Below are 12,353 nucleotides of genomic sequence, written 5' to 3'. Positions count from 1 at the left end.
CTGATTCATCAGCCTCTTCCCCATTGTGGCTCGGTTCACAAACTTAATTCGTCAGGAAACATTTGATTGGCTAGTACCTTCCTGTGATGCAGAAGCACACCGTGTGGTCTGGGTTGCATGAGATGATTTGTGTTCAGCTGTTGGATGATTAGTCCAGCATCGCAATCTGGTTTGGAATAGACAGTCTTCAGCAACTGCATGATTTGTAAACCCCAAATCCAGTGGCTATGAAGCAAACGAGTAATGATAATTAGCTGTTTAAAGCTTTCAGCTTTGTTTCACTTTGTATTGCTAGGCCACAGAATGTTTTCAGGAAATTCCAGCTCATAAGTAGTAAATTTACCGTATCATCACAATATGCAGTAGACCACAGACTCAGAGAGAAAGAGGTGGAGGGAGGGAGAGAGAGAGAGAGAGAGAGAGAGAGAGAGAGAGAGAGAGAGAGAGATTTACACCAGCAAGCAGTAAATGACAGGAAGCAACAGTACTGTTTGTTATTGCACAACAGAATTATTAATAACATTAATAGTTCAATTCACTAACTTTTGCAGGAAGGGATTCTGAGGAATAGAGGCAGATAGTGGTGAAAAGATATGAAGTTCAAGACCTTATTGATAAAAACTGACAAATTGCCAGGTCTGGGTGACATCTACTTGAGAATAACTCAAATGTGAAGTTGGTGATATTCTAACAAAAATATGTACTGTATTTTTTGCTCTATAAGACTCACTTTTTCCCTCCTAAAAAGTAAGGGGAAATGTGTGTGCGTCTTACAGAGCGAATGCAGGCTGAGCAGCTATCCCAGAAGCCAGAACAGCAAGAGGGATCGCTGCACAGTGATCCCTCTTGCTGTTCTGGTTTCTGGGATTCAGAATATTTTTGTTTTTGTTTTCCTCCTCCAAAAACTAGGTGTGTCTTATGGTCTGGTACGTCTTGCAGCGCGGAAAATACGGTAACTTGTGCCTAATATCAACCTCCCTTCCTGAGGACTGGAAGTCGCCAATATAACACCAACTTTTAAAAAGGAATTGGGGGCTGGAGGGATTCTGGAAATTGCAAGCTGGTTAGCTTAATGCTTGTTATGGAAAAACCAGCGGAAAGTATTGTTAAAGATAAAATAACCAAGCATATAGAAGAAGAAGCCTTGCTGAAGCAGAACCAACATGGCTTCTAGAAGGATAAATCCTGTCTCACTAACCTATTACAGTTCTTTGAGAGTGTCAACCAGCATATAGGTAGAGGTGATCCAGTTGACACAGTATACTTGGATTTTCAAAAAGCTTTCACAAAGTACCTCACCAAGGACTCCTGAGTAAGCTTAGCATTCATGGAATAAGAGGCAAGGTCCTCTTGTGAAACAGGAACAGGTTAAGTAACAAGAAACAGAGGGGAGGAATAAATGAACAGTTTTTTTAATGGAGGGTGTGTAGAAAGTAAAGTCCCCTAAGGATCAGTACTGGGAACTATACTTTTTATCTTGTTCATAAACAATCTAGTACAAGAGGGAACCTTGTGGGAAGCAACAGGACAGCTCCCATGGCACTGAACAGTAGCCTCTCATGATTACTTTCTGGAAATGGCCCTGGTAGAAGGAACAGAACCACTAAAAGTATAATGGCCCCTATCTCCACTCGCCTGCACTGCTCCAGAAGGAAACCAGGATCCACAGTATCAAACACTGCTGAGAGATCAAGGAGAATGATCAGGGTCACACTTCCCACATTTATCTCCTGATAATGTCATCAACAATGGCAACTGAGGCAGTTTCAGTGCTATGACCAGGCCTGAAGCCAGACTGGATTGGATCCAAAATAAACTTGCAATATTGTAATGTAGTTATACACATTCGTAGTGTGGCCACGTTCAGAATACTGTGTACAGTTCTAGCTGCCTCAGCTCAGTAAGAATATTGATGAGTTGGGAAAACCGGTTTAGAAAAAGGCAACCATCCTGGTCAATTGGATGGAGAAACTCCCCTTTAGGGAAAGGGTAGAGCATTTGGAGTTTTTTAGTTTAGAAAAAAGGTGAGGTGATATGATAGAAGTTTATACAATTATTCATTCTTTCTCCTGAATTTGGGGGTGTCCAATTCAGCTGAACGTTAGAAGATTCAGGACCAAATAATGGACTTCTTCGCATAGTACATAATTAGACACAGGAGTCAATGATCACCACCAACTTAGATGGCCTTAAAAGAGGATTCAACAAATTTATGGATGATAAGGCTATTTGCTGTCTTTTGGAACTGGCAACCCAGCAAAAATGCTTTGTGGAGTCTTGTGAATCAATCCACCTGATAAAGTTTCTTCCAAGCTGGGTCTCTGCTACATCAAAGGCTGCTCTCTACCATGCATACAAATACACATGCTAAGTATGACTTACCCAAAATGTAGCAAAATTCGTGCTTCAGAGATGCATGTAGGGTAGCTAATGCATGTGGTGAAGGATCATACACACCTGAGGATTCTGACATGGCAAATACATGCTCAGAAAGAGAATTGCACCAACTCACAAACAAAATATTGTGCAAATCCACAAAAGTTGCATCTTTTGAGGATGCAAGATAAGATTATTCTATGCATTCTGAGCACCAGAGGCAATAAACAGATGACGGTCTATGGCACAATGGAAAAAAGTTTGCACATCAGATGACACAATCTTGTCAACAAAGGGAACAGTCACACTGCAGTCTTAAACACAATTCTAAAATCATCTTGTACAATAACATCATGTGTTTTCTTAGCTGTGGCATGAGAGAGCTTCCTTATAACACAACCATCACTGATGCAGCTTACTGAAAAAGTCCCTTTCGATTCCCATTTGAGTTTCCATCTTATGTGAGTGCTATTTTTACCCAGTAGTACATCCCAACCTCCAAGCTTTCTAGTTCCTGTGCTTGGCCCATTTAGGAGATAGTTTTCCAATGGGAAAAGTGTGTGTGCAAACTTACAAATTAGAATTGTTCTTGCCTGCTTTTATTTTATTTATTTATTTATTTCATAAAATTTATATCCTACTTGACTGTAAAAAACAAACAAACCCCAAAACAGTTTTTGAAGAATGCAAGCATTCAGTAAACAGATGGAAACTCACAATCAGCAAAACAACACAAACTGCTGAGACTGTAGCAACTCTTTCTTAGCAGTGATCTGTGTGCCATGTGGGAGGCTGCAGGGGAGCTGGGTACAGAGCTCACTGCACTTGAGACTATGAGACAAGAGCCCCCAGGAGACCTCCCAGGCCCCGAAAGCCTATAGAGCCAGAGCCTGGGCCCTTACAGGTACCCAAAGAAGCAGGTGTGTTTCACAACAGGATGGGAAGCAACGGAACAGAGATGGGGGACCTTCTTCAGATAGCATGTGGTTGGCCCTTTTAAGGGCCTGAAGTTCTCTGCAAGTGGTGGACCCTGGAGGACATAGTCATGAGACAGAGACTGAAAGGGCCTCAGTCTGCTCCCAACTTTTGTCAGGGAAAAGTGGTCCTCGCTCTCTCGCTCTCTCTTTATTGATACACCAAAAAAAGGAAAAAACAAGACAAAAATACAAACAAAACAGTGATAAAGACTATATTAATTACAAATCAATAAAGCAAAAAGTGGTACTTAGACTATAGACCCGACCTCCCGTCCATTCCTTATTTCAGTTATCTATTATTTGTTGCCAATACACATTTTTATCTTAAATTAACTAATTTTTTATTTATCTTAAGTTTCATATCTTTCTTAAAATCTACTACTAAACTTATTCAAATGCTGTGACAGAGTTTAAACCACTGTAATAGTTTTTCAAATAAACTTTGAAGACTTCCCATTTTGAGATAAATTCCTGTTTTGGTTTGTTCTTTATTTTTTCGGATAAACTATCTAACTCCACATAATCTGTTAGCTTTTGGATCCATTCATGGATAGAGGGGATTTCAACACTCTTCCACTTTGTAGCAATAAGAACTCTTGCTGCCACTGTGGCGTATAAAAATATACTCTTCATTTTAATATATATATATATATATATATATATATATATATATATAATTTTTATTAAATACAAATTAGAAAACATACATATTTACAACAAAAGAAAATACAAAAGAAAAAGAAAATACATATAACCAAGGGGAAAAAATTAGAGAATACTTTGTCTCTTCATTTTTTGTGGGACATCAAAATCTGTGATCCCCAGGAGATAAGCTTCTGGTTTTCTCTTATAGGAAATCTTTATTATTTTTTGTATTTCTAAGTGGATACTCTCCCAAAATGCCTGGATTTATTTTTTTGCATAGCCACCACATGTGATAGAAAGTGCCTGATTTATTTCCACACCTCCAGCAATTACTTGGGACACTTTTGTACATCTTTAACAGTTTCCAAGGTGTTAGATACCATCGGTGTTGCATTTTTAGGAAATTTTCTCTTAAGACATAACATTTTGTGAATTTCCAATTATTCTTCCACAAATTTTCCCACTGTGGCATGGCTATTGAATACCCAGACCTGGTCACTTCATAGCAGGAATTGGTATTGGATTGATTGGCAGTCTGGTGTCATACGATTTCCAGGATGAGGAAGATTCTGAGCTGCAGTGAGAGTGTCCTGACTTGAACTGCTTGGTTCTCTCTTCTGACTAGTGATCCTGGTGGCACATGAAGCAAGGACATGATGCCTGGTCCACAATCCATACACCTTCATGGCACCCTGATAACCGGTAACAGAATGAGCTCATAGTTGCTTTGAGAATGGCATTGAGATTAGATGTGGGTGGGGCTGTGGGCTAAACCACTGAGCCTCTTGGGCTTGCTGAATAGAAGGCTGGCTGTTCGAATCCGCACAATGGAGTGAGCTCCTGTTGCTCTGTCCCAGCTCCTGCCTACTTAGCAGTTTGAAAGCACACCAGTGCAAGTAGATAAATAGGTACAGCTGTGGCGGGAAGGTAAACGGTGTTTCCGTGCACTCTGGTTTCCGTCATTGTTCTATTGCACCAGAAGCAGTTTAGTCATGCTGGCCACATGACCCGGGAAGCTGTCTGTGGACAAACGCAGGCTCCCTTGGCCTGAGAGCGAGATGAGCGCCGCAACCCCATAGTCGCCTTTGAATGGGCTTTACCGTCCAGGGGTCCTTTACTTTTTTTACCTTTTTAGGCAGACGATCTAACTATCTCTGCTATTTCTTTGTTTTTCACACCTTTATCACTTAACAACCTTGCATTTGATACATATCATTTCACCAGAATTTCATGACCTGCCCTTCGCAGGAAATGTTACATCGGCTTATCAGTGCTAATTACAGTAATTCTTTGAGTATGAAATCCTGTGTCACAATCAAGCCAGATATTAGTTATTTATTTATTTATTTATTTATTTATTTATTTATTGCTCACCTTTCACCCCCGGGACCCAGGGCAGGTATCCAACATCTTAACTGTTCTTAATATGGTATTTTAAACAACTTCCAATCAGAAAAATAAGATGGGCCCTAAAAATATAACCTCAAGTGTAAAAAAGCCAGAGTAAAGAGGTGCATCAGCAGCAGCATTATCAGAAGCTCTTTAATGAAGGTGCCAGGTATACCTCTGTAGGGAGGGAAGTCCACAGCATAGGGGCAGTTTCAAGCACCTCAAGCTTCTAACACAGAGGAACTATTAAGAAGGTCCAGGATGCAAACAGAAGCCATGATTGGCTTCTGTGGTTCTGGGATGTCCCGCATTAAACAGGACAGTCGTGGGGTATGTATTAACCCAGATGTAGATTTGTACGTTCATATGCAGGTCATTCCACCATATTCCCCCTAGGGTACCTGTCAGGGAACTGCCATCTGAGCCAGAGGAGGAAGGAGGGCTCCAGAGGGATGCCGGAGAGCGTCCCAGGAGGGAGAGAGGCAACCCATCTTCTGGGGAAGGAAATCAGCGTAGCACCAGTGGAGAAGGGGGGCAGATGGGGGGAATTGGCGAGGGGGCTCCATGACTACTCGCCGGAGACCAGCGGGGAGAGCACGGGTCCTCCGCTGCCCACACCCTCCTTGCGCAGAAGGCTTCTGCGCAGGGAGAGTAGGCGGAGACTAGGCGTCAAGGAGCTTCTTTGCTGGAAGAAGTTCAAGAAACGCCCACTGACGGATTCTGCCAGCGATTGAGGCAGCCACAGATGAGTGGCTGTCCGGACAGAAAGGGTTCACCCAGGTAACCCAGCAAAGTGTGGCACCGATTTATGCACATGCAACCCCTAGAACCATTACAGTACCCATGACTCTGACTGCTAAGCTACCATTTTGCATCTGGTTTTGAGTGGTAGGTTGTGAGATTCTGGAAGGAAACTGAGTTGATCCTGCAAGCCTGATGCACTTTTCAGTTCTGAAACTCCTGAAAGTCAACGCTTGAACATCTCAAGGCTACGAAAGCACTTCTCATTTAACAGGCTCACATTTGGAATCCTGTATTAAAACGGGGGAATGGGGAGGCATTTAACAAACTAAATTTTATTTCCTTTGTTTTCATTTGCTGTACAATGTTGTCTGCTTTGATAAAGGGTAGGTAAAATGATAAAATAAATTGTTTAAAATGTGACCCATTCTGAGAGGTAATGTAAAGAGTGTGTGTGTGTGTGCGCGCGCGCGCGCGTGTGAAATTCTTGGGATTTCCAGCGTTCTTAGAATCAACATGAAAAAAGCTAGTGAATGTCTTAGTTGTTCTGTTTCGTTTTTTCTAATGCTGGCTAAAGAACTCAGCAATAATAGTGATAGATGTGGTCACATTTCTTTTCAAAGATGCAGCTTGCAAGGTAATGAGTGACTCTTACTTCCTGCGGATAAACATCCCCCCACCCTGAGAAACACAGTTCAAAGTCCCTCCCTTCTTAGTGGCTGCAAAAGTGTCATGTAACTGTGAGGTCTTTTGCTGAAAACCATCTTCCTTTCTGCTCACTCATCATATGGAAATTAGCCAATGACACATCCCTCAAGTAGATTCATACAATGAATTCCAAGTAGGGCTGGGCAACTGAATCAATTTCAGTTTCTTACATTTCCATTCTTAAATTCAGTTCTCCATATTTCCACATCACTTTGCAGTTATTTTTTAAATTCCCAGGAGAAAATGTCAACAAATTTATCCTAGTATACAGCCTTTTTGCAAACACTTTCTGCTAACATAATGCATTTATAAATGCTGTTCAAAACAATAAATGCACTTTTTTTTGCATACTTTACCCTAGTACAGTGGTACCTCGGGTTACATACGCTTCAGGTTACATACGCTTCCCATTACAGACTCCGCTAACCCAGAAATAGTACCTCGGGTTAAGAACTTTGCTTCAGGATGAGAACAGAAATCGTGCTCCGGCAGCACGGCAGCAGCAGGAGGCCCCATTAGCTAAAGTGGTGCTTCAGGTTAAGAACAGTTTCAGGTTAAGAACGCACCTCCAGAACGAATTAAGTTCTTAACCCGAGGTACCACTGTATCTGCATTATTGTGTACAGTGCTTGGCTGCAGAACTGCATTTCAAAATTCAAAGCACAATTTTTTGAAAGATGGTTGCATTTTAGTTCCTTGTATTATTTCAGGAAAGGTGAAATTTGTGTGAAATTTAAACATGAACTGAATCGAATTTTCCCAGATCCCTAACACCAGTAAAAGACTTCCAAAAGGGATCCGATAAATCACAGGCATCTCTAACAGTTTGAGCAGTGATATAATTGTGGTAGTTTTCTAGTTTGCAAATGAAGCTCTATATGAGCAGGGAGCAGCTGCCCAGATTCCACATACAGACTATTTTGTTTTACTGAAGAGGGAAGACACTCTTTGTAGGGAAGAGAAGGCACATCACAGCCCCACCGGAACCACTGGATTGGGACAATAATGTGGAAAGAAACTGCACCGAAATCGGTAAGACAAGCTTCAGCATCAGTTTGGCACAGTTTAGCATCATTAAATCAATATGCCTTTATACATGTAGGTACAAGAGTTTTTCCCACCCATGCACTGAAGTTTTCCTTCTCACAACAGAAGACCTGCACTCATGGTCACTCACCCTAGTCCTGCAATCTTCTGATTGGCTCAGTTCATGTACGTCAATCCACAGAATATTCTGCCACTCAAGGCGAAACTTGCTAAAGCTCCAGGTAACTTTGAAAGCTGCCTTGCCAGTGTCAGCTGGGGAAGGAGTTGGTTGGGAGTCTGTACATGTGCTTTCTCACCTGGGAGCTGTTAAGCTCCTGGAGACTGCTTGTTCTCCTTCTCTCCTGTGCCTTGCTAGAGGAGCAAGCTAACAGCTAGGGAGCTCTTGTCCTGTGTCTCTTTGCCGGGGGCCTCTGCCTTTGAGGGAGAAAGGCTGAGAGCCCAGTGCATGTCTCCAAAGGGACTGTGGAAAGCAATGACCTTAAGTATGCCACATGGAGAAAATGTTAGGAGTTCAGCCTACACTCGAGTAGGACCCTGGCAGAGACACATGCCACATGGAGAAAATGTCAGGAGTTCAGCCTACACTTGAGTAGGACCCTGGCAGAGACACATGCCCAACTGGCATGTTCTCTCCCTCCTGGTCGATCGTTCGGGAGCTTCATAAGCTTTCTTTAGCCCGAACATCACAGCGACCAATGCCAACCAACACCGGCACACTTAGGGATCTGCAGAGTTTGTGCATCATGCGCGTGACAGACCTCAGCAACTCAGCAGGTTGGCTAATCTACTTTATTTACATATACAGTGGTACCTTGGGTTACATACGCTTCAGGTTACAGACTCCGCTAACCCAGAAATAGTACCTCGGATTAGGAACTTTGTTTCAGGATGAGAACAGAAATCCTGCTCCGGCAGCGGGGTGGCAGCAGGAGGCCCCATTAGCTAAAGTGGTGCTTCAGGTTAAGAACAGTTTCAGGTTAAGAACGCACCTCCGGAACGAATTAAGTACTTAACCTGAGGTACCACTATAAACACACATGGACCACTGCAACATGGCTCCCTCTCTCTCTAGCATCAGACAGTAAAGAGAAAAAGAACAAAAGACAATAGTCCCACATCACAGATGAAATATACTCAGAGTCGCAAAGTGATTTCATGCTCTTTATTCAGCTCATAGTGGTGAGGAGGAATGAATGTCCCCTCAAAGTATCTGCTTTATATACATTATTTACACAATGGGCTGCACATGAATTCTACTGTAAGCCAATCAGGTTGTGGATTCACTTCAATCTGGAGCATGATTGGGTGGTTCCTGCCAACCAATCATACTGCTGCATTGTTCTAGGACCAATCAGACTGCTGCATTCTGAATCCTATTGTTCTAGGACCAATCAGACTGCTGCCTTTTGGATCCTATTGTTCTAGGACCAATCAGACTGCTGCAGTTTAGATCCTATTTGACTCAGTACATAACACCCCTCCCCTCTAAGTTCCAGTCCTGCCCGGGAGGTCGCATTCATAATCCTCAAGGTACGCTGGCGGCCTACGTGTGCGTTGCGGCCTGGGGTGTTCCCTGGTCCGGGGTTCAGGTTCTGGCTCGTGTTCCAAGGATGCTGGCTGTGATGGGGCTGTTTGGTCTGGCGCAACCAGCTCGCTCAGTCGTGGTTCTGGTTCCGGTGTCCTTTCGGCCTCACGGGTCCTCTCTGTATTTACTGATTCTGCCTCTCCTGCTGGCCCCTGCTGCTCTATGGGCCTCACTGCCCCACTGTTCCCTTGGGACTCCTCTGACCTGTCCTCCTCCTCCTGGTTTTCTCCCGGGAATCGTCGGCGTATCTGGTCGCAGTGGCGGTGCCAGCATTGCCCCCCATCTGTTAGCACCTCGTACGACACGGGGCCAGTGACCCTGGTGACTGTGGCGGGTACCCATGCAGGGCCTGCTCCAAAATTCTTTGCGTACACTGGGTCCTGGGCCTCGAAGGTCCGGGGGTTCCTGCCTTCCCCCACCACTACCTCATCCTGAGCTCTATCGGGGTGAAGGCGGTCCAATCTGATTGATTGAGGGCGCCGACCCATTAGTAGTTCAGCGGGGCTCCTGCCAGTCGTTGAGCTGGGGGTGCTGTGCTGTGCTAGAAGGAATGTGGCAAGGCGGTACTCACAATCCCCTTGCGTCATGCGGCGAAGGGTTTCCTTGGTGGTCCACACCATGCGTTCTGCTTGGCCATTGGTGGCAGGGTGGAATGGCGCCGAACGGATGTGGCGGATGGCGTTCTGCGCTGTGAAGGTTTGGAATTCTCCTGACGTAAATGCAGTCCCGTTGTCTGAGACAAGAGTGTCAGGGAGCCCGTGGGTAGCAAACAGCCTGCGTAGTACCCGGATGGCTGCGGACGTAGAAGTGGACGGTACCAGTGCGACTTCCAGCCATTTGGTGTAGGAGTCCACCACTATGAAGAATGTTTTCCCCTGAAAGGGGCCAGCGAAGTCCACATGCAGTCGTGACCATGGTGCTCGGGCGGACTCCCAGGACTGGACTGGGGCCCTTGGGGGATCCGGGCGGGATTCTTGGCAGGCCTGGCAGTGTTTGACCCAGGCCTCTATCTCTCCGTCGATCCCCGGCCACCACACATAACTCCTGGCAAGGGCCTTCATTCTTACTACCCCTGGGTGTGTCTCGTGTAGGGCTGTGAGGACCCTTTTTCGGAGGGGCTGGGGAACAACAACCCTGCTTCCCCATAACAGGCACCCCTTGTGGGCCGACAGTTCATGTTTGCGGGTTGTGTAGCCGGCGAATTTATATACATTATTTACACAATGGGCTGCACATGATTGGCTAATTCCGGAATTCTACTGTAAGCCAATCAGGTTGTGGATTCACTTCAATCTGGAGCATGATTGGGTGGTTCCTGCCAACCAATCATACTGCTGCATTGTTCTAGGACCAATCAGACTGCTGCATTCTGAATCCTATTGTTCTAGGACCAATCAGACTGCTGCCTTTTGGATCCTATTGTTCTAGGACCAATCAGACTGCTGCAGTTTGGATCCTATTTGACTCAGTACATAACAACAGAACACAGTAACACAAATATCCTGTCTCCGTCACTTCCCACTCTGCGGAGTCAAAACATATACCGTCATGTGATAGACAACAATCCTATGACTGCAATCATGGAGCTGGAATTCTAACAGAAAAGACATCACAGACAACCTGCCACATGTGCCTGAAAACAACATAGAAGTGAAAAAATGAATATGACTATGGTGGTCCCATTAATTTCAATGGGTCCACCATGAGTAAAACCTAGTTCAATACCACCCTACCACTTCCATCAACCCAGCCCTCATGGCCAGTGGTCAGAGGTGATGGGAATTGGTGTCCAACAATATCTGGAGAGCAATGTATTGACTAGCTCTACCTTAAAAAGAAATTGCAGAGAGGAGCTACTTCCTTTCTATCGCAGCGATAGATAGGTGTACGTCTAGGGCAAATTACTATGGAATTGGTCCAGCTGGGCACAGGTGGTGCAAGGAATTGCCCTTTTCCCCCAGCCTGAACCTAAGTGCATAATTGCTCATACAGATACCAGATAGGGGCATTGCACAGAATGAGAAGTTCATTAAAACTTCCTATATGCAGAGGTGTACCTAGGCTACCTTGCGTCATTGGCAAGATGTATTGTCACGCTCCCAAAACCATGAGCCAGGAACTCAAAGTTTGCTTTTTGTTTGCCTTTTGTGCTCCACCAGTGACTTCCTCCATGAGCCTCCTATTCTCAGAAATGCCCCCATGTTCTGATTATATATAGCCATGCATTGGCAGGGAAATGGGGAAATAAGATTTTATGGAGCTCTCACAAGCTTCTCCATGAGTAAATGTTGCAAGTATCCTTGATGAGACGGAGCCCTAAATATTTAGGATTAAGGTCTAGCTGCATATTTTGAATTTTTAAATTAAGGAAGTACTGTATTGCCTATGAAGGCTGAAGTTGAGCAATAAAAACAATTACTTTGATTATTTATTGTCCCTGTCTGCAGTGATTCTGGTTTAAATGACTGCTAAAATGTATGTGCAGCATATATATTTATTACTCAGCTGCTATATCCTTTTGAACGATATGCTCACTGTATCATTTGTTTCTTCTTCTTCCTAGAAGATTTAGGTTTATCTTGAGTGGGCTTGATCTAGAAAGGCAGTTTATAAGTATTTAAATGAATAAATAAATTAGGGCTTTTTTTAAAAAAAAATCACAGTTATTCAGTGGCCATGGATTGCTTTGCTGCGCATCAGTAAGCAAATGAGCAGCTACGGTGTCATCTTCATTCAAAGCTTTTATTCAATATGCCCACCCATTGGCTAATCTGACTTCTCCATTCAGTGGAAGAGATGGGCCTATATAAATCGCTGCCTCTTTCACACAGGGCATCCCAGACGCCTAGGTATTCTGCAGACCTCCTTCTCTGTGGGTGGAGAGA

This window comes from Podarcis cretensis (assembly GCF_951804945.1).
Source record: "Podarcis cretensis genome assembly, chromosome: 10".
NCBI lineage: Eukaryota > Metazoa > Chordata > Lepidosauria > Squamata > Lacertidae > Podarcis > Podarcis cretensis.
Note: the sequence above shows the minus strand (reverse complement) of the source record.